This window comes from Patiria miniata, unplaced genomic scaffold (assembly GCF_015706575.1).
Source record: "Patiria miniata isolate m_02_andy unplaced genomic scaffold, ASM1570657v1 HiC_scaffold_25, whole genome shotgun sequence".
NCBI lineage: Eukaryota > Metazoa > Echinodermata > Asteroidea > Valvatida > Asterinidae > Patiria > Patiria miniata.
Genome location: NW_024037064.1, coordinates 15853067 through 15880069, shown reverse-complemented (window position 1 = coordinate 15880069; position 27003 = coordinate 15853067). Strand labels below are relative to the sequence as shown.

At 48.8% G+C, this 27003-nt stretch overlaps 5 non-coding genes across 5 annotated transcripts; all 5 read left to right on the top strand.

The window, feature by feature from the left end:
* Window positions 1-2968: 2968 nt before the first annotated feature.
* On the top strand, window positions 2969-3165 carry LOC119733538. The gene has a single exon (XR_005271898.1). It is a non-coding gene; the product is annotated as a U2 spliceosomal RNA (small nuclear RNA).
* Window positions 3166-9234: 6069 nt separating this feature from the next.
* On the top strand, window positions 9235-9427 carry LOC119733476. The gene has a single exon (XR_005271846.1). It is a non-coding gene; the product is annotated as a U2 spliceosomal RNA (small nuclear RNA).
* A 5016-nt stretch (window positions 9428-14443) lies between these two features.
* LOC119733537 lies at window positions 14444-14640 on the top strand. Its single transcript, XR_005271897.1, has one exon. It is a non-coding gene; the product is annotated as a U2 spliceosomal RNA (small nuclear RNA).
* A 6070-nt stretch (window positions 14641-20710) lies between these two features.
* On the top strand, window positions 20711-20903 carry LOC119733475. The gene has a single exon (XR_005271845.1). It is a non-coding gene; the product is annotated as a U2 spliceosomal RNA (small nuclear RNA).
* Window positions 20904-25919: 5016 nt separating this feature from the next.
* Window positions 25920-26116, top strand: LOC119733536. The gene has a single exon (XR_005271896.1). It is a non-coding gene; the product is annotated as a U2 spliceosomal RNA (small nuclear RNA).
* Window positions 26117-27003: the final 887 nt, after the last annotated feature.

The window sequence follows — 27003 nt, the reverse complement described above, 5'->3', positions numbered from 1 at the left end:
TCAGTCTGAGAAAAAGGCTAAAAATACCCTTGCCGGGGAGGGGGGGGGGGTCGTGCCGTGCGTGCATTGTATAACTATGCACGCATACCGCTTTCTTCACGCATGGGTAAGCGGTCACTGGCGGGAAAGTGGACGATGCATGGGTGGTCAGAATCCAAGCTGTGCACAATAAAAGCCGGCCAAGACGTGCTGGTCTTTCATTCGATCTCACGATCCGATACATTCCAAGTCCTCCAATATGGCTCCCAAAGTTAGCGGAAAAGGTCAGAAGAAGGCCGGAAATACTAAGGGTCCGGTTAGCGCAAACAAAAAGAGGCACCGGCGTCGCAAGGAGAGCTACGGCATCTACATCTACAAAGTGATGAAACAGGTGCACCCCGACACCGGAATCTCGAGCAAGGCAATGAGCATCATGAACAGCTTTGTCAACGACGTGTTTGAGCGCATCGCCAGCGAATCTTCTCGCCTCGCTCTCTACAACAAGAAGTCCACCATCACAAGCCGTGAAGTGCAGACAGCAGTACGCCTACTTCTTCCCGGGGAGCTTGCTAAGCATGCAGTCAGCGAAGGCACCAAGGCCGTCACCAAGTACACGACTTCAAAATAGAAATTTTGAAGGCTTCAAAACCAAACGGCTCTTTTCAGAGCCAACACAGTTTCCAAAAAGAGATTTGCCAGTCAGCTCAGTTCGCCCGATCAGCCCATTTCTTAGGTTTTACAACTAACCTTTTTTTATTCTGTTGTGTCCCTTTCACTCTCTCTCTTTATTTTTTAAATATTCTTTTACCCTTCGTGAGGCGAGGGGAGGTAATGCGATTAAAGTTAATCCCTGAGTCTTGTCGTCGTCGTAAACACATAATTTAATTTATGCCACAGCCTTTGTCAATTGGTCATTTCTTTCAATCTCCGGACGAGTGCTTGCATTTTGTTGAGTGGGTTACTATTAAAAAATAAATTAGGATTTCGTCTGTGGGATGTTACAAATATCTAGCAAGAAACCGAGGCCAGTTTTAACCGCCGCGTGAGAGCAACGAATCACTGCCATTGTGCGGAGGCTGGTCGAAAGATCATGGGACTTCTTCGGCGGAATAACAATAAAACGTCTTAAAATGGAGGTAAGAATGTTGCATGTTTCTGTGTTTTATCTAGTGATTCCATTACTTTGAACGACGATGACACAGTTGTAATTTTTTGTTCCCTCGTCCCCCGCGTCCAAAATGGATGCGGTGCACCCAACCGTGCGACGGGCACGCCCGTGTCGCGTGATTGGCTACTTGGCACGCTTCAGCCAATCCACCAGAACGCTATAACTAGTGTTGTGTTTTCCAAGTGGGTTCATTCACACACCACCTTTACTGCAGAGTACATTCATCTTCTGTCACTATACTGTCAAGATGACTGGGCGAGGAAAGAGCGGCAAAGCAAGAAGCAAGGCCAAGAGCAGGTCCTCCAGGGCGGGACTCCAGTTCCCCGTGGGTCGTGTTCACAGATTTCTGCGTAAGGGCAACTACGCCCAGCGTGTCGGTGCCGGTGCACCGGTCTACCTTGCGGCAGTGATGGAGTACCTTACCGCGGAGATCTTGGAACTGGCCGGAAACGCTGCACGAGACAACAAGAAGACGAGAATTAATCCCCGCCATCTGCAGCTTGCTATACGCAACGACGAGGAGTTGAACAAGTTGATGAGCGGAGTTACCATCGCGCAGGGTGGTGTCCTTCCCAACATCCAGCAAGTTCTTCTGCCCAAGAAGACCGCCAAAGTGTCAAAGTAAAGAAAAGAACTTACTTTGCATCCACAAACCCAAAAGGCTCTTTTCAGAGCCACCACAACCTTCAAAAAAGAGATTTGTCGCTGCCTGTCTAACTCCACCTCTACCTTCACTCATAGCCGAAATCAATTTCTCTAATTTTTTTTATAAACAATAGAACACTGTTCCAGATAGAATTCCCACTGTGTCCTTTAACTTAAGCAGTATGCAAAATTTTACGCACTGCGTATGTGACCGGCCGGCCGGCTGAGTACATTAGCCATACATGTATGTATATGTATTGTCTTAAATGTTGCCTCATGTAGAATGTGAATGACTTATTCACCAAAGGTTACAAAAATGGACAAATAATGGTGCGTTGACATTTGTTTCCCGTTTGTTTCTTTTCTTTCTTTCTCTCTTCAATTAACTCCCCGCGGGACCGCATTGATATTGATACATAAGTATTATAAGCGCAAATGAAAACGGTATGACGAATGTTTTCTTTTCTTTCGAATTTTCTTCTTATAACTTCATGACGAAATAAACAATAAATCAATGAAATAAAATAGTAATTATTACAAAAAGGGGAAATAAGTAAGTGAAAAAATAACAAAACAAAACAATAACCAAGCAATTAAAGGAAAGCGGCAGGCTGGGACTCGAACCCACGGTCTATTACTTTCTACATGTGCTCTCTAACCACTCGGCCACGGAGCTTACTGACAAACTGAAGTATTTCCCCGCCCCTAATGTGGGACCCATTGGCAGGGCCTGAGAAATACCCAGATGGGAAACGCCGAGGCGCGATGACCGGGAGTGTTGAAGGGCGCCATCTATTGATATGCTTGTCCCGGTACATCGTACGTACGGCATTTAGTGCCGACGCTCTCGCTCACTGATGCATTGATCCCATTTTTTGTCTGGATTAATTTTTTCAACAAGATTTTTGGTGAAATATGATCGAGGTGTATGAAAATGCATGATAGAAATATTTTTAAGAATGTATATGTCTCTGTTAATCTGAGAAAGCCGGAGATTTCTTGCTCATCTCTCTCTCCCCGGGTTTCGTTGAGTTGCGGTGGACGCGCAGGAGTCTTTTTTTTGTTTTCACACCAGGAAACAAAAAAAGGCAAAAATAAATAATAAGAAGAACAATAGCAAACAGTATTTCAAGACGAATAATCCCTTTCCGCGCTATTGTTTTAATATTAATCGTTATCGCTTCTCGGCCTTTTGGCTAAGATCATGTGTAGTATCTGTTCTTTTCAGACAGCCACGCCTCCCCGGAGCTCCGGGTTGTCTTCGAAGAAAATCGAGTTTTTAGATCGCGTTAGTCGATAATTTTTGTATCTACGTTTTCGTCTTAGTTTATAGACCAAGTAGGTCTAGTTTTTACAGATTTTTGTTTCATTTTTGGTGATATTTTGGGTGTTTTTCGTGTTGGTTTTTCGTTGCTGGCTGTGTACGCAGTGCTGTACACGCCAGCCTATTCATTTGTACACGTCTATTGTTTGGGCCGTGGCAGCGTGCACGGCCCATTCGTTTCTACGTGTTTCTTTGTTTAGGCCGTGGCAGCGTGCACGGCCCTATTCATTTGGGTGGGGCTGTGCGTGTGCATAGCCCCGTGAAGTCCTTTGTTGGGGGAATTTTCTCCTTTCTTTAGCGTTTGCGGGGTTGGGACCCGTGTGCTTGTGCTGCGGCTTGTGACCCGTTACGCAGCCGACTACCGCCGTTACACTAGGTGGTGGGTCGGCAGCGGGGAGCGGGCCGTAGCGCGGGTATTGCGGGCCTGTAGGCTCGGGGTTCTCTGCACTACACCGGTGGGGAATTTCGGGTCTGCGGGGCCTGGCCTCCGCGTTCATTTTTCTTTCTTTATCACAGGTAGGCAGTTGCTACCTGTGATTTATCTTCTTGTTGAGTGAGTCAGCAGTTGTGACTCACTCTTCGTTGTATATATTTAATATAGTCAATACCGTTACAAGCTTGTAACGGTATTTCTTATTTTTGTGAAAGAAATCCCAGTCGGATTTTTCCTTTCCTTTTTTCTTTCTCGGCTTAGCATGCCGTCAAACGGTAGCGAAGCCAGGCGTCTCCGAGCCCTCGAACTTAGTTTTGGGGGCAAGGAGACGTCAAGTGATGTTTTCAAGGCGCTCAAGGGGGTCGGGATTATCCCGGCCAATCACCTTGAGGCCTTGCAACCTCTACCTGGCGGCCGATTTGACATGACGTTCAAATCGGTCGCACTAGCTCGAAAGTTTGAGCCAGTTTTAGACCGGCTTCCAGGTTGCCGTGTATCATCATTCGGCCTGAAGCTGGTCACTGTCAAGTACGTTGAGATGGACGTGGACGACAATGTCGTCCGGTCCATCTTGTCTAGGTACGGCAGGGTCCACAAGGGAAGATTCCAAACCTACCCTGAGGAACCTGCCGTATTCACTGGCACCCGACAGTACTTAATGTCGGGTGTCAAATCTATACCGTCGGTTCTCCGCATTGGGAACCGCAACGCCTGGGTCGGCCACTCCGGCCAAACCCGGACGTGCGCCCGGTGCGGGGACCCGACACACTCGGCAAACAAATGTAGTACCGTAAGGTGCTACAAATGTTTGCTTGTAGGCCACCCTTCTGGGGAATGCCCCAACAGGGTGGTCTGTACTTTGTGCGAGGAGGAGGGGCATGGCTTTAAGCTGTGTCCCAAATCCTTCGCCAGGAAAGTTCAGCCCACCAAACGGTGGGCTGATGTAGTAGTGCAGGGGAAGTCTGCTCCGGTACCATCTGTTGGAGCGGAATCCTCTCCTGCCAAATCTAGTGGGTTGGAGTCTTCTCCGTCTTCCCCCGAGCCCACGCCCGTTTTGGACGTGGCGGCGGCGGAGAAGTCCAACCCAGCTGTAACTCCCGGGTCTGATTTGTCAGACTCGGAGAGTTCCGAGTCGTCGAATTTTGAATTGCCTCGAGCATCGTGCATTCAATGCTCGAGGCAGATAGGCCCTCTGAAGTCTCCGGTCGCGTGGGAATGTTTCCATTGCGACCGTGGGATTTCGAGGGCTATGCCCTTTCATGTGGCCGGCTGCGCAGACTGCACGGGTATTAACGCCAAGCCCGTGGTGTCTTGCGACGCCATTGACTGCCAGGCGGCTGCAATAGATAGGGCGGTGGGTTTTTTACCCGTTAGAGGGAAGAGGAAGATGAAGAAGAGGGCTCGTCATCCCTCTTCTGGCTCCGATTCTCCCTCTTCGGGTGCAGTCCCCAAAAAAATCTCGGGGAAATGTCTCTCAGACTCATCTGAGTCTGAGATGAAAGTGGATGAGCCTACAAGCTCATCCAAAACTAGTGCTGTCCCCCGCACAACACCTTCGGGGGACACACAAACTAGCCGGTCCGAGCCCCAGGGCCCGGATACGGACAAGCGGGTGGGGGACAGTAGTTCTCCCCCCGCTGCCACTCTAGACTCGGGTGGTAAACCGAAAGGTGATCCACCCGAGTAATATGTTCACTTCAGCACACCATGGTCAATTTGCTTTCATTGAACGTCAATGGAATGCGTGACCCCGTGAAGAGGAGACGCGTTTTTAGTCTTTGTCGGGAGTATGATATTTCCTGTCTTCAGGAGTGTCATATTTCTGGCAATGACGATTTAGTTTCTTGGCAGGCGGAGTGGAGGGGGAAGATTTTTGCCAGTTTTGGCACATCTTCTTCCTGCGGGACCGTCATCCTTCTGCCTGCCAAAAGTCCTTTTGAATTTTCTGATCTTTCCATCGATTCTGATGGAAGGATCGTTTCTGGAATTTTGCGCGGTCCGGGGGGAGGAAAGGGTGTGCGATTGTGCACAGTTTATGCCCCGACTGACCCCAGGTCGCGTCGTCTCTTCTTCACGGAGTTGTCTTTTTTCTTGACGGGTAGTTGTCCTGTTATTTTAACAGGAGACTTCAACTGTGTCCTGGATTTAGAGCTTGACCGCCGTGGTTCAGATTCCACATCTTGTGGGATCGGCGCCGCGGAGCTCGGTCACCTCATTTCCGACTTTTCTTTTAAGGACTGCTGGCGGTCTTTCAACCCGTCCACGCATTCTTTTACATGGCGAAATGCGGCAAACACGATCACTAGCCGGCTGGATCGTATTTACACATCCAGTTCGGTGGGTGTCGTGTCTTGCGGGCATTCGCCATGCTATTTCAGTGACCATGACTGTGTTGATTTGAAATTTAATTTCCCGGAGATTGCCGGCGCCGGTCGGGGTTTTTGGAAATGTAATGTTTCCGTCCTGGCCGACGCTGGCTTTCAAACGGATTTCAGAAAGGCTTATGCGGGCTGGCGGACTCTCAAGGAGGGGTACGGAAACGAACTCCTCTGGTGGGAGGACGTCAAGTCCCGCATTAAGCGATTTATTATTTCCTTTTCTTGCCGGTTGGTAAGAAATAGACGACGGCGCAGGGAGTCACTTGTGGCTGCCCTGCGCTCAGTCGTTTCCGCCCTCAATTCCGGGCAATGTAACCCTGAGGTTCTTGCTCGGCACGAGGAAATTAGAAACGAGCTTGCTAAACTGGACGACTTTGAAGCGGAGGGGGCTCGGATCCGTGCGCGGGTTCGTGACCTCGAGGAAGGGGAGAAGCCGTCCAGGTATTTTTACCAGCTCGAGACCTCTCAGGCTCGGAAGAAAACTATTTCTTCCGTTTATAGTCCTGGAGGGGACATTGTTTCCTCTCCGGAAGAAATCTCGACAGTTTATAGAGATTTTTATCTCGATTTGTTTTCGGCCGAGCCTGTGGAGGTTGAATCGCAGTCTCCGTTTCTGGACTCTCTGTCCAATGTTTTGGACGAAGCTAGCCGCATTGACTTGGACAGCCCACTTGGGCTGCCTGAGCTCGATGTGGCTCTACGTAGTATGGCCAACGGTAAGACTCCTGGTGGGGACGGCCTGCCCAAGGAATTCTACGTGAAGTTCTGGGATTTGGTCGGTCCCGACCTTCTCGGGGTCTTCCGTTGTGCCTTTTCTTTTAATAGTCTAGGTGATTCCCAGCGATTGGGAATCATCACACTTTTAGAGAAGGGTGGGGATCCGCTTGATCCTAGGAACAAGCGTCCTATATCCCTTCTTAATGTTGACTACAAGATCCTGTCGAAGGCCTTGTGCCTCCGCCTTGGTCGGGTGTTGCCCGACATTGTCGGTCAGTTTCAAACTTGTGGCGTCAGGGGAGGTCCATCCATGATAATATCAGACTCCTTCGGGATCTGGTAGCATTCGTGGATGGGAAGAACCTTGACTGCCTTGTTATTTCCCTAGACCAGCAGAAGGCCTTTGACAGGGTCAATTGGGATTTTCTTTTTAAAGTCCTCGACCGTTTTGGTTTTGGACCTAATTTTAGGCACTGGATAGAGCTGTTGTACACAAACATATCCAGTGCCGTTTTAACTAATGGTTCTCTTTCAGAACCCTTTTTAGTCACGAGGGGAGTGAGGCAGGGTTGCCCCCTCTCCCCTCTTTTATACGTGCTTTTTATCGAGCCTTTTGCTCAGACTGTCATTAAAGATAGCCGTCTTGCCGGTCTGACAATCCCTGGGGCCAGTGGCCTCGAATGCAGGGTTCTGCAGTACGCAGACGATACAACCTGCATAGTTCGGGATTTCAGATCGGTGAGGCGGTTGTTTGGCATCATCGATGCATTTTCTCGTGCGAGCGGGTCTCGCCTTAACTTTGCCAAGTCGAAAGGCTTGGTTTTTGGCTCATGGCCCGACTGCCTTCCCGACGAGGTCCCTATCCAGTGGACCAGAGACCCGATTAAAATCAACGGTGTCTGGGTTGGCGGTGGGGACATGGGCCCTATGAATTGGAGAGAGCGGATCCCCAATCTGCAGTCCACTTTGGACATGTGGAAAGGGAGAATGCTCTCTCTTTTAGGCAAGGTGTTGCTGGTCAACACCTTGATTTTAACTCCGTTGTTTTTCTTGGCCCCGGTTTATCCTCTGCCGGTTTCGGTAGAGAGGGTTATTAACCGGGCCATTTTTTCGTTTATTTGGTCTGGCAAGACTGAACTTGTAAAAAGGTCAGTCCTTGTCCAGACTTTAGCTAATGGTGGCCTTGGGGTCACCAATATTCGTCACAAATGTGACGCTTTCTTTGTCAGTGGGTTTAGGGTTTTGTTGAGTGACGATGGTCCTCCTTGGAGATTTTTTTCTCTGTACTGGGCGGCCTCGTCACTCCTTGGGGTTCTCCCCCGTAACATCTGGAGGAATGATACCCCACACGCCCTCCAACCCACTGGGTTTTATCGCCATTTTTGCAGGCTGGTCCTGCTTGTATCTACAATTTCGCCGGATATTGACTGGGGGCCAATTACGGTCCGACAACTGTATGACCTGTTGTCAGGTCAGCAGCCGGTCCAGTGTCCGGCGGTTAGGTGCGATGATTTTCTTCATCTTTTTAAATTGTGTCACTCCTCCAATTTGAGTAACCGCTTGCGCGACTTGAATTGGAGGGTGATATGGGGAGCCTTGAAAACTTCCCAACGTTTAGGCCATTGGGGCATTGGTGACGGCCAGTGTCCTCGGGTTGGCTGTGCCGCTCCCGAATCACTGGGCCACGTTTTCTGGGACTGCCCTTTTGTTTACATTTTGTGGGCATGGGTCGAACACATTGGTGGTAAAGCCCTGGCCCGCTATTTTTCCCTGACCCGCTCCTGCGTTTTGTATGGGTCAGGGCTAGAGACCAGGCCAGACTCTCTTCTGGTCTGGTATTTGATTAGCACGGTGAAGTGGTTGGTTTGGTGTTCGCGCTGTGAGACATTGTATGATGGCTCACGGCCGGATGCCGACCACGTGCTTCACCGTGTCAAGGCTGCGGTCAAGAACCGCATTCGTTTAGACTTCGTCCGGCTGGACCGGGCCAAGTTCCGTACCATCTGGTGCGTGCGGGGAGCGGTATGTTTCATCAGAGACGACCAACTTGTCTTTAGGTTGTGATTTTGTTTTTTTGCACTATTACAGCCTTAAGACTTTCGCTCCTTGTTTATCTGGGGCCCCTTAGGTCCTTTTTTGTGGGAGCCTTTTGCTCCTTGTTTTTTGGGACCCTTTAGGTCCCCTTTTTGTGGGAGTTCTTTTGCTCCTGGTTTTGGGGCCCCTTAGGCCTTTTTTTACTAAGCTTGGCTTTTTGCTGGCTTTTGTTGTTTAAGGACCGTTTCGGTTCCTTAGGTCGGACCTGTGAGCGTTTTCGCTCTGTTGGTTAGGACCCTTTAGGTCCTTTTTAGTGCATGTTTGCTCGCATGAGCGTTGTTGAGTCCGGAAGTTTCATGGTATAGTTTTCTGTTTGTATATTTTCCTGCCAGTCAGTTAGGGTCGTACCCTACCATGGTAATGCGTGGGTAGCGTGGCTACACAGACTGCATGTCTTGTCTTTGTCAAGTGTCTGTTTGTTCTTGATAGTAGGTAAAAGGGTAGGGAGGCTCGTAGCCTCACTTACTAAGGTGTAGTGTGACTACCCTATCCTGGGATCTTCTTTAGGAGGATCCCGAAACCAAAAAATTAGTATCTGTTCTTTTCAGCTTAATATCTGAAACGCTGTTCATTGAACAGCCAGTATATTAAACTGATTTTTGGATTTGGGCCGTGGAATAGAGGCTTGCCTCGTCCCGGCCACGGGTTGGCCCGGTATAGCAGTACATCCGGGATTCGGCCCACTCCCTTCGGGGAACATCAATTAATACAAAAACAGGTTCTGACTACGGTGCCCCGTCGTTAAAGGTTCGTTTTCTTTTGACGTTTTGGTGACAGGGCTTTCACATTGAATTACGGTAAATATTAGTAAGTGTGTAAAGTCTTGTTAAATTATGATGTTGGCGTTTCCATTGATTTCCGTTCAAGGTGTAAAAAAAAAAAAAAAAAAAAAAAAGGCTTGGCCACGACCCCTCTGTGTCTGGTTATAAATGTATTGTTTGAGTCTCGTTGCAATATGTTTCTAGGCATCTTCTTCCTTTTCTTATTTGTTATCCCTTTTCCCCCTTGTTTTGCTTCTGATTTGTTTGTTTCCCAGGATGAGTGCTCCTGCCACGATTGGTCGCCAGAGGGCGCCGTAACAGTTGATGGCTTCGCATGCTCATATCGCGTCCGCGCATGTCCTATAAGTTGCCTCGCCGGGGCTGGGATGGCCATTGAATCATCTACAACCGACTGAGGAGACACAAACATGTCTGGCCGTGGCAAAGGAGGAAAGGGACTAGGCAAAGGGGGTGCCAAGCGACACCGCAAGGTTCTCCGAGATAACATCCAGGGAATCACTAAACCAGCCATTCGTCGGCTGGCCCGCCGCGGAGGAGTCAAGCGTATCTCCGGGCTCATCTACGAAGAAACCCGCGGAGTCCTCAAGGTTTTCCTGGAGAACGTTATCCGCGATGCAGTCACCTACTGCGAGCACGCCAAGAGGAAGACTGTCACTGCAATGGACGTGGTGTATGCGCTGAAGAGACAGGGACGCACGCTGTACGGCTTCGGCGGCTAGACACCATATCCAAAAATCAAACCGAACGGCTCTTTTCAGAGCCACCACTATTTCAAAAAAGAGATTGAATCTTGATTTTACTCGATTTCACTTGTCCTTGTCATGTGTGTTCTTAGAGTTGCTTTTCCCCTCCCTATTTCCACTGTAAAACATGTCTGGTCTCCATTTTTTTGTCAAAGTCCATGAAGTAATAATTACTGGGTGCTCGTCTCAGGATATAGCGGGGAACGTATAGAGGGATCCGTGACATTTTGTTCGCGAATGGGTGTGTGTGATTATTGTCTTTATTACAAAACAAACATAAACAGCAGCCAGGGAAATCCGTATGTTTGTCACTTTTCTTTTAGGGGGTGGGGGAGGGGGTGTTTATTGGGGTTCAATTAATCCCAAGTAGGGGGTGGGAGAAATATTGTAGTCTCAACGATCCCAAATGGATTCTGTTGCCGAGGGCTCATAATACTATAGGCTCGGAAAAGCAGCATTTTCGATTGAAATTTAACGTCTATACTTTTTCAACGTACGGAAATCGTGATCACTGAAGCGTCTCCGCTTGGCCCCCGAAGCACCCAATCGGAAGATAGCCCATTGTTAGGCTTCCAACCTAGGATGCTATGCGCCGGCCTTAAGAGGCGGGGTCCGTTCGCTCAATCTGCACTCAGTTGTGATCACCGTTCATCAAACCATACCCTTGACCATGGCGCGCACCAAGCAGACGGCAAGAAAGAGCACCGGGGGGAAAGCCCCCAGGAAGCAGTTGGCCACCAAGGCGGCCCGCAAGAGCGCACCGGCGACTGGCGGTGTCAAGAAACCCCATCGGTACCGACCGGGAACCGTCGCCCTCCGTGAGATTCGCCGCTACCAGAAGAGCACCGAACTGCTGATCCGAAAGCTGCCATTCCAGAGACTTGTGCGTGAAATTGCACAGGATTTCAAAACTGAACTGCGATTCCAGAGTTCTGCCGTCATGGCATTGCAAGAAGCGAGCGAAGCTTACCTCGTCGGCCTCTTCGAAGACACCAACCTGTGCGCCATTCACGCCAAGAGGGTCACCATCATGCCCAAGGACATCCAGTTGGCCCGCCGAATTCGGGGTGAACGTGCATAAGGGGGAAACAACATTTAAAGAAGTATTGGTGCACTACGACATATTAATTCGCCCTCCGCTGGAGATGACTTTATTATTTCCCAGAAATTCAGTAGACAATAATATTTAAGAAGGACACTTATACACGTGTCAGTCTGAGAAAAAGGCTAAAAATACCCTTGCCGGGGAGGGGGGGGGGGGTCGTGCCGTGCGTGCATTGTATAACTATGCACGCATACCGCTTTCTTCACGCATGGGTAAGCGGTCACTGGCGGGAAAGTGGACGATGCATGGGTGGTCAGAATCCAAGCTGTGCACAATAAAAGCCGGCCAAGACGTGCTGGTCTTTCATTCGATCTCACGATCCGATACATTCCAAGTCCTCCAATATGGCTCCCAAAGTTAGCGGAAAAGGTCAGAAGAAGGCCGGAAATACTAAGGGTCCGGTTAGCGCAAACAAAAAGAGGCACCGGCGTCGCAAGGAGAGCTACGGCATCTACATCTACAAAGTGATGAAACAGGTGCACCCCGACACCGGAATCTCGAGCAAGGCAATGAGCATCATGAACAGCTTTGTCAACGACGTGTTTGAGCGCATCGCCAGCGAATCTTCTCGCCTCGCTCTCTACAACAAGAAGTCCACCATCACAAGCCGTGAAGTGCAGACAGCAGTACGCCTACTTCTTCCCGGGGAGCTTGCTAAGCATGCAGTCAGCGAAGGCACCAAGGCCGTCACCAAGTACACGACTTCAAAATAGAAATTTTGAAGGCTTCAAAACCAAACGGCTCTTTTCAGAGCCAACACAGTTTCCAAAAAGAGATTTGCCAGTCAGCTCAGTTCGCCCGATCAGCCCATTTCTTAGGTTTTACAACTAACCTTTTTTTTATTCTGTTGTGTCCCTTTCACTCTCTCTCTTTATTTTTTAAATATTCTTTTACCCTTCGTGAGGCGAGGGGAGGTAATGCGATTAAAGTTAATCCCTGAGTCTTGTCGTCGTCGTAAACACATAATTTAATTTATGCCACAGCCTTTGTCAATTGGTCATTTCTTTCAATCTCCGGACGAGTGCTTGCATTTTGTTGAGTGGGTTACTATTAAAAAATAAATTAGGATTTCGTCTGTGGGATGTTACAAATATCTAGCAAGAAACCGAGGCCAGTTTTAACCGCCGCGTGAGAGCAACGAATCACTGCCATTGTGCGGAGGATGGTCGAAAGATCATGGGACTTCTTCGGCGGAATAACAATAAAACGTCTTAAAATGGAGGTAAGAATGTTGCATGTTTCTGTGTTTTATCTAGTGATTCCATTACTTTGAACGACGATGACACAGTTGTAATTTTTTGTTCCCTCGTCCCCCGCGTCCAAAATGGATGCGGTGCACCCAACCGTGCGACGGGCACGCCCGTGTCGCGTGATTGGCTACTTGGCACGCTTCAGCCAATCCACCAGAACGCTATAACTAGTGTTGTGTTTTCCAAGTGGGTTCATTCACACACCACCTTTACTGCAGAGTACATTCATCTTCTGTCACTATACTGTCAAGATGACTGGGCGAGGAAAGAGCGGCAAAGCAAGAAGCAAGGCCAAGAGCAGGTCCTCCAGGGCGGGACTCCAGTTCCCCGTGGGTCGTGTTCACAGATTTCTGCGTAAGGGCAACTACGCCCAGCGTGTCGGTGCCGGTGCACCGGTCTACCTTGCGGCAGTGATGGAGTACCTTACCGCGGAGATCTTGGAACTGGCCGGAAACGCTGCACGAGACAACAAGAAGACGAGAATTAATCCCCGCCATCTGCAGCTTGCTATACGCAACGACGAGGAGTTGAACAAGTTGATGAGCGGAGTTACCATCGCGCAGGGTGGTGTCCTTCCCAACATCCAGCAAGTTCTTCTGCCCAAGAAGACCGCCAAAGTGTCAAAGTAAAGAAAAGAACTTACTTTGCATCCACAAACCCAAAAGGCTCTTTTCAGAGCCACCACAACCTTCAAAAAAGAGATTTGTCGCTGCCTGTCTAACTCCACCTCTACCTTCACTCATAGCCGAAATCAATTTCTCTAATTTTTTTTATAAACAATAGAACACTGTTCCAGATAGAATTCCCACTGTGTCCTTTAACTTAAGCAGTATGCAAAATTTTACGCACTGCGTATGTGACCGGCCGGCCGGCTGAGTACATTAGCCATACATGTATGTATATGTATTGTCTTAAATGTTGCCTCATGTAGAATGTGAATGACTTATTCACCAAAGGTTACAAAAATGGACAAATAATGGTGCGTTGACATTTGTTTCCCGTTTGTTTCTTTTCTTTCTTTCTCTCTTCAATTAACTCCCCGCGGGACCGCATTGATATTGATACATAAGTATTATAAGCGCAAATGAAAACGGTATGACGAATGTTTTCTTTTCTTTCGAATTTTCTTCTTATAACTTCATGACGAAATAAACAATAAATCAATGAAATAAAATAGTAATTATTACAAAAAGGGGAAATAAGTAAGTGAAAAAATAACAAAACAAAACAATAACCAAGCAATTAAAGGAAAGCGGCAGGCTGGGACTCGAACCCACGGTCTATTACTTTCTACATGTGCTCTCTAACCACTCGGCCACGGAGCTTACTGACAAACTGAAGTATTTCCCCGCCCCTAATGTGGGACCCATTGGCAGGGCCTGAGAAATACCCAGATGGGAAACGCCGAGGCGCGATGACCGGGAGTGTTGAAGGGCGCCATCTATTGATATGCTTGTCCCGGTACATCGTACGTACGGCATTTAGTGCCGACGCTCTCGCTCACTGATGCATTGATCCCATTTTTTGTCTGGATTAATTTTTTCAACAAGATTTTTGGTGAAATATGATCGAGGTGTATGAAAATGCATGATAGAAATATTTTTAAGAATGTATATGTCTCTGTTAATCTGAGAAAGCCGGAGATTTCTTGCTCATCTCTCTCTCCCCGGGTTTCGTTGAGTTGCGGTGGACGCGCAGGAGTCTTTTTTTTGTTTTCACACCAGGAAACAAAAAAAGGCAAAAATAAATAATAAGAAGAACAATAGCAAACAGTATTTCAAGACGAATAATCCCTTTCCGCGCTATTGTTTTAATATTAATCGTTATCGCTTCTCGGCCTTTTGGCTAAGATCATGTGTAGTATCTGTTCTTTTCAGACAGCCACGCCTCCCCGGAGCTCCGGGTTGTCTTCGAAGAAAATCGAGTTTTTAGATCGCGTTAGTCGATAATTTTTGTATCTACGTTTTCGTCTTAGTTTATAGACCAAGTAGGTCTAGTTTTTACAGATTTTTGTTTCATTTTTGGTGATATTTTGGGTGTTTTTCGTGTTGGTTTTTCGTTGCTGGCTGTGTACGCAGTGCTGTACACGCCAGCCTATTCATTTGTACACGTCTATTGTTTGGGCCGTGGCAGCGTGCACGGCCCATTCGTTTCTACGTGTTTCTTTGTTTAGGCCGTGGCAGCGTGCACGGCCCTATTCATTTGGGTGGGGCTGTGCGTGTGCATAGCCCCGTGAAGTCCTTTGTTGGGGGAATTTTCTCCTTTCTTTAGCGTTTGCGGGGTTGGGACCCGTGTGCTTGTGCTGCGGCTTGTGACCCGTTACGCAGCCGACTACCGCCGTTACACTAGGTGGTGGGTCGGCAGCGGGGAGCGGGCCGTAGCGCGGGTATTGCGGGCCTGTAGGCTCGGGGTTCTCTGCACTACACCGGTGGGGAATTTCGGGTCTGCGGGGCCTGGCCTCCGCGTTCATTTTTCTTTCTTTATCACAGGTAGGCAGTTGCTACCTGTGATTTATCTTCTTGTTGAGTGAGTCAGCAGTTGTGACTCACTCTTCGTTGTATATATTTAATATAGTCAATACCGTTACAAGCTTGTAACGGTATTTCTTATTTTTGTGAAAGAAATCCCAGTCGGATTTTTCCTTTCCTTTTTTCTTTCTCGGCTTAGCATGCCGTCAAACGGTAGCGAAGCCAGGCGTCTCCGAGCCCTCGAACTTAGTTTTGGGGGCAAGGAGACGTCAAGTGATGTTTTCAAGGCGCTCAAGGGGGTCGGGATTATCCCGGCCAATCACCTTGAGGCCTTGCAACCTCTACCTGGCGGCCGATTTGACATGACGTTCAAATCGGTCGCACTAGCTCGAAAGTTTGAGCCAGTTTTAGACCGGCTTCCAGGTTGCCGTGTATCATCATTCGGCCTGAAGCTGGTCACTGTCAAGTACGTTGAGATGGACGTGGACGACAATGTCGTCCGGTCCATCTTGTCTAGGTACGGCAGGGTCCACAAGGGAAGATTCCAAACCTACCCTGAGGAACCTGCCGTATTCACTGGCACCCGACAGTACTTAATGTCGGGTGTCAAATCTATACCGTCGGTTCTCCGCATTGGGAACCGCAACGCCTGGGTCGGCCACTCCGGCCAAACCCGGACGTGCGCCCGGTGCGGGGACCCGACACACTCGGCAAACAAATGTAGTACCGTAAGGTGCTACAAATGTTTGCTTGTAGGCCACCCTTCTGGGGAATGCCCCAACAGGGTGGTCTGTACTTTGTGCGAGGAGGAGGGGCATGGCTTTAAGCTGTGTCCCAAATCCTTCGCCAGGAAAGTTCAGCCCACCAAACGGTGGGCTGATGTAGTAGTGCAGGGGAAGTCTGCTCCGGTACCATCTGTTGGAGCGGAATCCTCTCCTGCCAAATCTAGTGGGTTGGAGTCTTCTCCGTCTTCCCCCGAGCCCACGCCCGTTTTGGACGTGGCGGCGGCGGAGAAGTCCAACCCAGCTGTAACTCCCGGGTCTGATTTGTCAGACTCGGAGAGTTCCGAGTCGTCGAATTTTGAATTGCCTCGAGCATCGTGCATTCAATGCTCGAGGCAGATAGGCCCTCTGAAGTCTCCGGTCGCGTGGGAATGTTTCCATTGCGACCGTGGGATTTCGAGGGCTATGCCCTTTCATGTGGCCGGCTGCGCAGACTGCACGGGTATTAACGCCAAGCCCGTGGTGTCTTGCGACGCCATTGACTGCCAGGCGGCTGCAATAGATAGGGCGGTGGGTTTTTTACCCGTTAGAGGGAAGAGGAAGATGAAGAAGAGGGCTCGTCATCCCTCTTCTGGCTCCGATTCTCCCTCTTCGGGTGCAGTCCCCAAAAAAATCTCGGGGAAATGTCTCTCAGACTCATCTGAGTCTGAGATGAAAGTGGATGAGCCTACAAGCTCATCCAAAACTAGTGCTGTCCCCCGCACAACACCTTCGGGGGACACACAAACTAGCCGGTCCGAGCCCCAGGGCCCGGATACGGACAAGCGGGTGGGGGACAGTAGTTCTCCCCCCGCTGCCACTCTAGACTCGGGTGGTAAACCGAAAGGTGATCCACCCGAGTAATATGTTCACTTCAGCACACCATGGTCAATTTGCTTTCATTGAACGTCAATGGAATGCGTGACCCCGTGAAGAGGAGACGCGTTTTTAGTCTTTGTCGGGAGTATGATATTTCCTGTCTTCAGGAGTGTCATATTTCTGGCAATGACGATTTAGTTTCTTGGCAGGCGGAGTGGAGGGGGAAGATTTTTGCCAGTTTTGGCACATCTTCTTCCTGCGGGACCGTCATCCTTCTGCCTGCCAAAAGTCCTTTTGAATTTTCTGATCTTTCCATCGATTCTGATGGAAGGATCGTTTCTGGAATTTTGCGCGGTCCGGGGGGAGGAAAGGGTGTGCGATTGTGCACAGTTTATGCCCCGACTGACCCCAGGTCGCGTCGTCTCTTCTTCACGGAGTTGTCTTTTTTCTTGACGGGTAGTTGTCCTGTTATTTTAACAGGAGACTTCAACTGTGTCCTGGATTTAGAGCTTGACCGCCGTGGTTCAGATTCCACATCTTGTGGGATCGGCGCCGCGGAGCTCGGTCACCTCATTTCCGACTTTTCTTTTAAGGACTGCTGGCGGTCTTTCAACCCGTCCACGCATTCTTTTACATGGCGAAATGCGGCAAACACGATCACTAGCCGGCTGGATCGTATTTACACATCCAGTTCGGTGGGTGTCGTGTCTTGCGGGCATTCGCCATGCTATTTCAGTGACCATGACTGTGTTGATTTGAAATTTAATTTCCCGGAGATTGCCGGCGCCGGTCGGGGTTTTTGGAAATGTAATGTTTCCGTCCTGGCCGACGCTGGCTTTCAAACGGATTTCAGAAAGGCTTATGCGGGCTGGCGGACTCTCAAGGAGGGGTACGGAAACGAACTCCTCTGGTGGGAGGACGTCAAGTCCCGCATTAAGCGATTTATTATTTCCTTTTCTTGCCGGTTGGTAAGAAATAGACGACGGCGCAGGGAGTCACTTGTGGCTGCCCTGCGCTCAGTCGTTTCCGCCCTCAATTCTGGGCAATGTAACCCTGAGGTTCTTGCTCGGCACGAGGAAATTAGAAACGAGCTTGCTAAACTGGACGACTTTGAAGCGGAGGGGGCTCGGATCCGTGCGCGGGTTCGTGACCTCGAGGAAGGGGAGAAGCCGTCCAGGTATTTTTACCAGCTCGAGACCTCTCAGGCTCGGAAGAAAACTATTTCTTCCGTTTATAGTCCTGGAGGGGACATTGTTTCCTCTCCGGAAGAAATCTCGACAGTTTATAGAGATTTTTATCTCGATTTGTTTTCGGCCGAGCCTGTGGAGGTTGAATCGCAGTCTCCGTTTCTGGACTCTCTGTCCAATGTTTTGGACGAAGCTAGCCGCATTGACTTGGACAGCCCACTTGGGCTGCCTGAGCTCGATGTGGCTCTACGTAGTATGGCCAACGGTAAGACTCCTGGTGGGGACGGCCTGCCCAAGGAATTCTACGTGAAGTTCTGGGATTTGGTCGGTCCCGACCTTCTCGGGGTCTTCCGTTGTGCCTTTTCTTTTAATAGTCTAGGTGATTCCCAGCGATTGGGAATCATCACACTTTTAGAGAAGGGTGGGGATCCGCTTGATCCTAGGAACAAGCGTCCTATATCCCTTCTTAATGTTGACTACAAGATCCTGTCGAAGGCCTTGTGCCTCCGCCTTGGTCGGGTGTTGCCCGACATTGTCGGTCAGTTTCAAACTTGTGGCGTCAGGGGGAGGTCCATCCATGATAATATCAGACTCCTTCGGGATCTGGTAGCATTCGTGGATGGGAAGAACCTTGACTGCCTTGTTATTTCCCTAGACCAGCAGAAGGCCTTTGACAGGGTCAATTGGGATTTTCTTTTTAAAGTCCTCGACCGTTTTGGTTTTGGACCTAATTTTAGGCACTGGATAGAGCTGTTGTACACAAACATATCCAGTGCCGTTTTAACTAATGGTTCTCTTTCAGAACCCTTTTTAGTCACGAGGGGAGTGAGGCAGGGTTGCCCCCTCTCCCCTCTTTTATACGTGCTTTTTATCGAGCCTTTTGCTCAGACTGTCATTAAAGATAGCCGTCTTGCCGGTCTGACAATCCCTGGGGCCAGTGGCCTCGAATGCAGGGTTCTGCAGTACGCAGACGATACAACCTGCATAGTTCGGGATTTCAGATCGGTGAGGCGGTTGTTTGGCATCATCGATGCATTTTCTCGTGCGAGCGGGTCTCGCCTTAACTTTGCCAAGTCGAAAGGCTTGGTTTTTGGCTCATGGCCCGACTGCCTTCCCGACGAGGTCCCTATCCAGTGGACCAGAGACCCGATTAAAATCAACGGTGTCTGGGTTGGCGGTGGGGACATGGGCCCTATGAATTGGAGAGAGCGGATCCCCAATCTGCAGTCCACTTTGGACATGTGGAAAGGGAGAATGCTCTCTCTTTTAGGCAAGGTGTTGCTGGTCAACACCTTGATTTTAACTCCGTTGTTTTTCTTGGCCCCGGTTTATCCTCTGCCGGTTTCGGTAGAGAGGGTTATTAACCGGGCCATTTTTTCGTTTATTTGGTCTGGCAAGACTGAACTTGTAAAAAGGTCAGTCCTTGTCCAGACTTTAGCTAATGGTGGCCTTGGGGTCACCAATATTCGTCACAAATGTGACGCTTTCTTTGTCAGTGGGTTTAGGGTTTTGTTGAGTGACGATGGTCCTCCTTGGAGATTTTTTTCTCTGTACTGGGCGGCCTCGTCACTCCTTGGGGTTCTCCCCCGTAACATCTGGAGGAATGATACCCCACACGCCCTCCAACCCACTGGGTTTTATCGCCATTTTTGCAGGCTGGTCCTGCTTGTATCTACAATTTCGCCGGATATTGACTGGGGGCCAATTACGGTCCGACAACTGTATGACCTGTTGTCAGGTCAGCAGCCGGTCCAGTGTCCGGCGGTTAGGTGCGATGATTTTCTTCATCTTTTTAAATTGTGTCACTCCTCCAATTTGAGTAACCGCTTGCGCGACTTGAATTGGAGGGTGATATGGGGAGCCTTGAAAACTTCCCAACGTTTAGGCCATTGGGGCATTGGTGACGGCCAGTGTCCTCGGGTTGGCTGTGCCGCTCCCGAATCACTGGGCCACGTTTTCTGGGACTGCCCTTTTGTTTACATTTTGTGGGCATGGGTCGAACACATTGGTGGTAAAGCCCTGGCCCGCTATTTTTCCCTGACCCGCTCCTGCGTTTTGTATGGGTCAGGGCTAGAGACCAGGCCAGACTCTCTTCTGGTCTGGTATTTGATTAGCACGGTGAAGTGGTTGGTTTGGTGTTCGCGCTGTGAGACATTGTATGATGGCTCACGGCCGGATGCCGACCACGTGCTTCACCGTGTCAAGGCTGCGGTCAAGAACCGCATTCGTTTAGACTTCGTCCGGCTGGACCGGGCCAAGTTCCGCACCATCTGGTGCGTGCGGGGAGCGGTATGTTTCATCAGAGACGACCAACTTGTCTTTAGGTTGTGATTTTGTTTTTTTGCACTATTACAGCCTTAAGACTTTCGCTCCTTGTTTATCTGGGGCCCCTTAGGTCCTTTTTTGTGGGAGCCTTTTGCTCCTTGTTTTTTGGGACCCTTTAGGTCCCCTTTTTGTGGGAGTTCTTTTGCTCCTGGTTTTGGGGCCCCTTAGGCCTTTTTTTACTAAGCTTGGCTTTTTGCTGGCTTTTGTTGTTTAAGGACCGTTTCGGTTCCTTAGGTCGGACCTGTGAGCGTTTTCGCTCTGTTGGTTAGGACCCTTTAGGTCCTTTTTAGTGCATGTTTGCTCGCATGAGCGTTGTTGAGTCCGGAAGTTTCATGGTATAGTTTTCTGTTTGTATATTTTCCTGCCAGTCAGTTAGGGTCGTACCCTACCATGGTAATGCGTGGGTAGCGTGGCTACACAGACTGCATGTCTTGTCTTTGTCAAGTGTCTGTTTGTTCTTGATAGTAGGTAAAAGGGTAGGGAGGCTCGTAGCCTCACTTACTAAGGTGTAGTGTGACTACCCTATCCTGGGATCTTCTTTAGGAGGATCCCGAAACCAAAAAATTAGTATCTGTTCTTTTCAGCTTAATATCTGAAACGCTGTTCATTGAACAGCCAGTATATTAAACTGATTTTTGGATTTGGGCCGTGGAATAGAGGCTTGCCTCGTCCCGGCCACGGGTTGGCCCGGTATAGCAGTACATCCGGGATTCGGCCCACTCCCTTCGGGGAACATCAATTAATACAAAAACAGGTTCTGACTACGGTGCCCCGTCGTTAAAGGTTCGTTTTCTTTTGACGTTTTGGTGACAGGGCTTTCACATTGAATTACGGTAAATATTAGTAAGTGTGTAAAGTCTTGTTAAATTATGATGTTGGCGTTTCCATTGATTTCCGTTCAAGGTGTAAAAAAAAAAAAAAAAAAAAAAAAAGGCTTGGCCACGACCCCTCTGTGTCTGGTTATAAATGTATTGTTTGAGTCTCGTTGCAATATGTTTCTAGGCATCTTCTTCCTTTTCTTATTTGTTATCCCTTTTCCCCCTTGTTTTGCTTCTGATTTGTTTGTTTCCCAGGATGAGTGCTCCTGCCACGATTGGTCGCCAGAGGGCGCCGTAACAGTTGATGGCTTCGCATGCTCATATCGCGTCCGCGCATGTCCTATAAGTTGCCTCGCCGGGGCTGGGATGGCCATTGAATCATCTACAACCGACTGAGGAGACACAAACATGTCTGGCCGTGGCAAAGGAGGAAAGGGACTAGGCAAAGGGGGTGCCAAGCGACACCGCAAGGTTCTCCGAGATAACATCCAGGGAATCACTAAACCAGCCATTCGTCGGCTGGCCCGCCGCGGAGGAGTCAAGCGTATCTCCGGGCTCATCTACGAAGAAACCCGCGGAGTCCTCAAGGTTTTCCTGGAGAACGTTATCCGCGATGCAGTCACCTACTGCGAGCACGCCAAGAGGAAGACTGTCACTGCAATGGACGTGGTGTATGCGCTGAAGAGACAGGGACGCACGCTGTACGGCTTCGGCGGCTAGACACCATATCCAAAAATCAAACCGAACGGCTCTTTTCAGAGCCACCACTATTTCAAAAAAGAGATTGAATCTTGATTTTACTCGATTTCACTTGTCCTTGTCATGTGTGTTCTTAGAGTTGCTTTTCCCCTCCCTATTTCCACTGTAAAACATGTCTGGTCTCCATTTTTTGTCAAAGTCCATGAAGTAATAATTACTGGGTGCTCGTCTCAGGATATAGCGGGGAACGTATAGAGGGATCCGTGACATTTTGTTCGCGAATGGGTGTGTGTGATTATTGTCTTTATTACAAAACAAACATAAACAGCAGCCAGGGAAATCCGTATGTTTGTCACTTTTCTTTTAGGGGGTGGGGGAGGGGGTGTTTATTGGGGTTCAATTAATCCCAAGTAGGGGGTGGGAGAAATATTGTAGTCTCAACGATCCCAAATGGATTCTGTTGCCGAGGGCTCATAATACTATAGGCTCGGAAAAGCAGCATTTTCGATTGAAATTTAACGTCTATACTTTTTCAACGTACGGAAATCGTGATCACTGAAGCGTCTCCGCTTGGCCCCCGAAGCACCCAATCGGAAGATAGCCCATTGTTAGGCTTCCAACCTAGGATGCTATGCGCCGGCCTTAAGAGGCGGGGTCCGTTCGCTCAATCTGCACTCAGTTGTGATCACCGTTCATCAAACCATACCCTTGACCATGGCGCGCACCAAGCAGACGGCAAGAAAGAGCACCGGGGGGAAAGCCCCCAGGAAGCAGTTGGCCACCAAGGCGGCCCGCAAGAGCGCACCGGCGACTGGCGGTGTCAAGAAACCCCATCGGTACCGACCGGGAACCGTCGCCCTCCGTGAGATTCGCCGCTACCAGAAGAGCACCGAACTGCTGATCCGAAAGCTGCCATTCCAGAGACTTGTGCGTGAAATTGCACAGGATTTCAAAACTGAACTGCGATTCCAGAGTTCTGCCGTCATGGCATTGCAAGAAGCGAGCGAAGCTTACCTCGTCGGCCTCTTCGAAGACACCAACCTGTGCGCCATTCACGCCAAGAGGGTCACCATCATGCCCAAGGACATCCAGTTGGCCCGCCGAATTCGGGTGAACGTGCATAAGGTGGAAACAACATTTAAAGAAGTATTGGTGCACTACGACATATTAATTCGCCCTCCGCTGGAGATGACTTTATTATTTCCCAGAAATTCAGTAGACAATAATATTTAAGAAGGACACTTATACACGTGTCAGTCTGAGAAAAAGGCTAAAAATACCCTTGCCGGGGAGGGGGGGGGGGGGTCGTGCCGTGCGTGCATTGTATAACTATGCACGCATACCGCTTTCTTCACGCATGGGTAAGCGGTCACTGGCGGGAAAGTGGACGATGCATGGGTGGTCAGAATCCAAGCTGTGCACAATAAAAGCCGGCCAAGACGTGCTGGTCTTTCATTCGATCTCACGATCCGATACATTCCAAGTCCTCCAATATGGCTCCCAAAGTTAGCGGAAAAGGTCAGAAGAAGGCCGGAAATACTAAGGGTCCGGTTAGCGCAAACAAAAAGAGGCACCGGCGTCGCAAGGAGAGCTACGGCATCTACATCTACAAAGTGATGAAACAGGTGCACCCCGACACCGGAATCTCGAGCAAGGCAATGAGCATCATGAACAGCTTTGTCAACGACGTGTTTGAGCGCATCGCCAGCGAATCTTCTCGCCTCGCTCTCTACAACAAGAAGTCCACCATCACAAGCCGTGAAGTGCAGACAGCAGTACGCCTACTTCTTCCCGGGGAGCTTGCTAAGCATGCAGTCAGCGAAGGCACCAAGGCCGTCACCAAGTACACGACTTCAAAATAGAAATTTTGAAGGCTTCAAAACCAAACGGCTCTTTTCAGAGCCAACACAGTTTCCAAAAAGAGATTTGCCAGTCAGCTCAGTTCGCCCGATCAGCCCATTTCTTAGGTTTTACAACTAACCTTTTTTTTATTCTGTTGTGTCCCTTTCACTCTCTCTCTTTATTTTTTAAATATTCTTTTACCCTTCGTGAGGCGAGGGGAGGTAATGCGATTAAAGTTAATCCCTGAGTCTTGTCGTCGTCGTAAACACATAATTTAATTTATGCCACAGCCTTTGTCAATTGGTCATTTCTTTCAATCTCCGGACGAGTGCTTGCATTTTGTTGAGTGGGTTACTATTAAAAAATAAATTAGGATTTCGTCTGTGGGATGTTACAAATATCTAGCAAGAAACCGAGGCCAGTTTTAACCGCCGCGTGAGAGCAACGAATCACTGCCATTGTGCGGAGGATGGTCGAAAGATCATGGGACTTCTTCGGCGGAATAACAATAAAACGTCTTAAAATGGAGGTAAGAATGTTGCATGTTTCTGTGTTTTATCTAGTGATTCCATTACTTTGAACGACGATGACACAGTTGTAATTTTTTGTTCCCTCGTCCCCCGCGTCCAAAATGGATGCGGTGCACCCAACCGTGCGACGGGCACGCCCGTGTCGCGTGATTGGCTACTTGGCACGCTTCAGCCAATCCACCAGAACGCTATAACTAGTGTTGTGTTTTCCAAGTGGGTTCATTCACACACCACCTTTACTGCAGAGTACATTCATCTTCTGTCACTATACTGTCAAGATGACTGGGCGAGGAAAGAGCGGCAAAGCAAGAAGCAAGGCCAAGAGCAGGTCCTCCAGGGCGGGACTCCAGTTCCCCGTGGGTCGTGTTCACAGATTTCTGCGTAAGGGCAACTACGCCCAGCGTGTCGGTGCCGGTGCACCGGTCTACCTTGCGGCAGTGATGGAGTACCTTACCGCGGAGATCTTGGAACTGGCCGGAAACGCTGCACGAGACAACAAGAAGACGAGAATTAATCCCCGCCATCTGCAGCTTGCTATACGCAACGACGAGGAGTTGAACAAGTTGATGAGCGGAGTTACCATCGCGCAGGGTGGTGTCCTTCCCAACATCCAGCAAGTTCTTCTGCCCAAGAAGACCGCCAAAGTGTCAAAGTAAAGAAAAGAACTTACTTTGCATCCACAAACCCAAAAGGCTCTTTTCAGAGCCACCACAACCTTCAAAAAAGAGATTTGTCGCTGCCTGTCTAACTCCACCTCTACCTTCACTCATAGCCGAAATCAATTTCTCTAATTTTTTTTATAAACAATAGAACACTGTTCCAGATAGAATTCCCACTGTGTCCTTTAACTTAAGCAGTATGCAAAATTTTACGCACTGCGTATGTGACCGGCCGGCCGGCTGAGTACATTAGCCATACATGTATGTATATGTATTGTCTTAAATGTTGCCTCATGTAGAATGTGAATGACTTATTCACCAAAGGTTACAAAAATGGACAAATAATGGTGCGTTGACATTTGTTTCCCGTTTGTTTCTTTTCTTTCTTTCTCTCTTCAATTAACTCCCCGCGGGACCGCATTGATATTGATACATAAGTATTATAAGCGCAAATGAAAACGGTATGACGAATGTTTTCTTTTCTTTCGAATTTTCTTCTTATAACTTCATGACGAAATAAACAATAAATCAATGAAATAAAATAGTAATTATTACAAAAAGGGGAAATAAGTAAGTGAAAAAATAACAAAACAAAACAATAACCAAGCAATTAAAGGAAAGCGGCAGGCTGGGACTCGAACCCACGGTCTATTACTTTCTACATGTGCTCTCTAACCACTCGGCCACGGAGCTTACTGACAAACTGAAGTATTTCCCCGCCCCTAATGTGGGACCCATTGGCAGGGCCTGAGAAATACCCAGATGGGAAACGCCGAGGCGCGATGACCGGGAGTGTTGAAGGGCGCCATCTATTGATATGCTTGTCCCGGTACATCGTACGTACGGCATTTAGTGCCGACGCTCTCGCTCACTGATGCATTGATCCCATTTTTTGTCTGGATTAATTTTTTCAACAAGATTTTTGGTGAAATATGATCGAGGTGTATGAAAATGCATGATAGAAATATTTTTAAGAATGTATATGTCTCTGTTAATCTGAGAAAGCCGGAGATTTCTTGCTCATCTCTCTCTCCCCGGGTTTCGTTGAGTTGCTGTGGACGCGCAGGAGTCTTTTTTTTGTTTTCACACCAGGAAACAAAAAAAGGCAAAAATAAATAATAAGAAGAACAATAGCAAACAGTATTTCAAGACGAATAATCCCTTTCCGCGCTATTGTTTTAATATTAATCGTTATCGCTTCTCGGCCTTTTGGCTAAGATCATGTGTAGTATCTGTTCTTTTCAGACAGCCACGCCTCCCCGGAGCTCCGGGTTGTCTTCGAAGAAAATCGAGTTTTTAGATCGCGTTAGTCGATAATTTTTGTATCTACGTTTTCGTCTTAGTTTATAGACCAAGTAGGTCTAGTTTTTACAGATTTTTGTTTCATTTTTGGTGATATTTTGGGTGTTTTTCGTGTTGGTTTTTCGTTGCTGGCTGTGTACGCAGTGCTGTACACGCCAGCCTATTCATTTGTACACGTCTATTGTTTGGGCCGTGGCAGCGTGCACGGCCCATTCGTTTCTACGTGTTTCTTTGTTTAGGCCGTGGCAGCGTGCACGGCCCTATTCATTTGGGTGGGGCTGTGCGTGTGCATAGCCCCGTGAAGTCCTTTGTTGGGGGAATTTTCTCCTTTCTTTAGCGTTTGCGGGGTTGGGACCCGTGTGCTTGTGCTGCGGCTTGTGACCCGTTACGCAGCCGACTACCGCCGTTACACTAGGTGGTGGGTCGGCAGCGGGGAGCGGGCCGTAGCGCGGGTATTGCGGGCCTGTAGGCTCGGGGTTCTCTGCACTACACCGGTGGGGAATTTCGGGTCTGCGGGGCCTGGCCTCCGCGTTCATTTTTCTTTCTTTATCACAGGTAGGCAGTTGCTACCTGTGATTTATCTTCTTGTTGAGTGAGTCAGCAGTTGTGACTCACTCTTCGTTGTATATATTTAATATAGTCAATACCGTTACAAGCTTGTAACGGTATTTCTTATTTTTTGTGAAAGAAATCCCAGTCGGATTTTTCCTTTCCTTTTTTCTTTCTCGGCTTAGCATGCCGTCAAACGGTAGCGAAGCCAGGCGTCTCCGAGCCCTCGAACTTAGTTTTGGGGCAAGGAGACGTCAAGTGATGTTTTCAAGGCGCTCAAGGGGGTCGGGATTATCCCGGCCAATCACCTTGAGGCCTTGCAACCTCTACCTGGCGGCCGATTTGACATGACGTTCAAATCGGTCGCACTAGCTCGAAAGTTTGAGCCAGTTTTAGACCGGCTTCCAGGTTGCCGTGTATCATCAT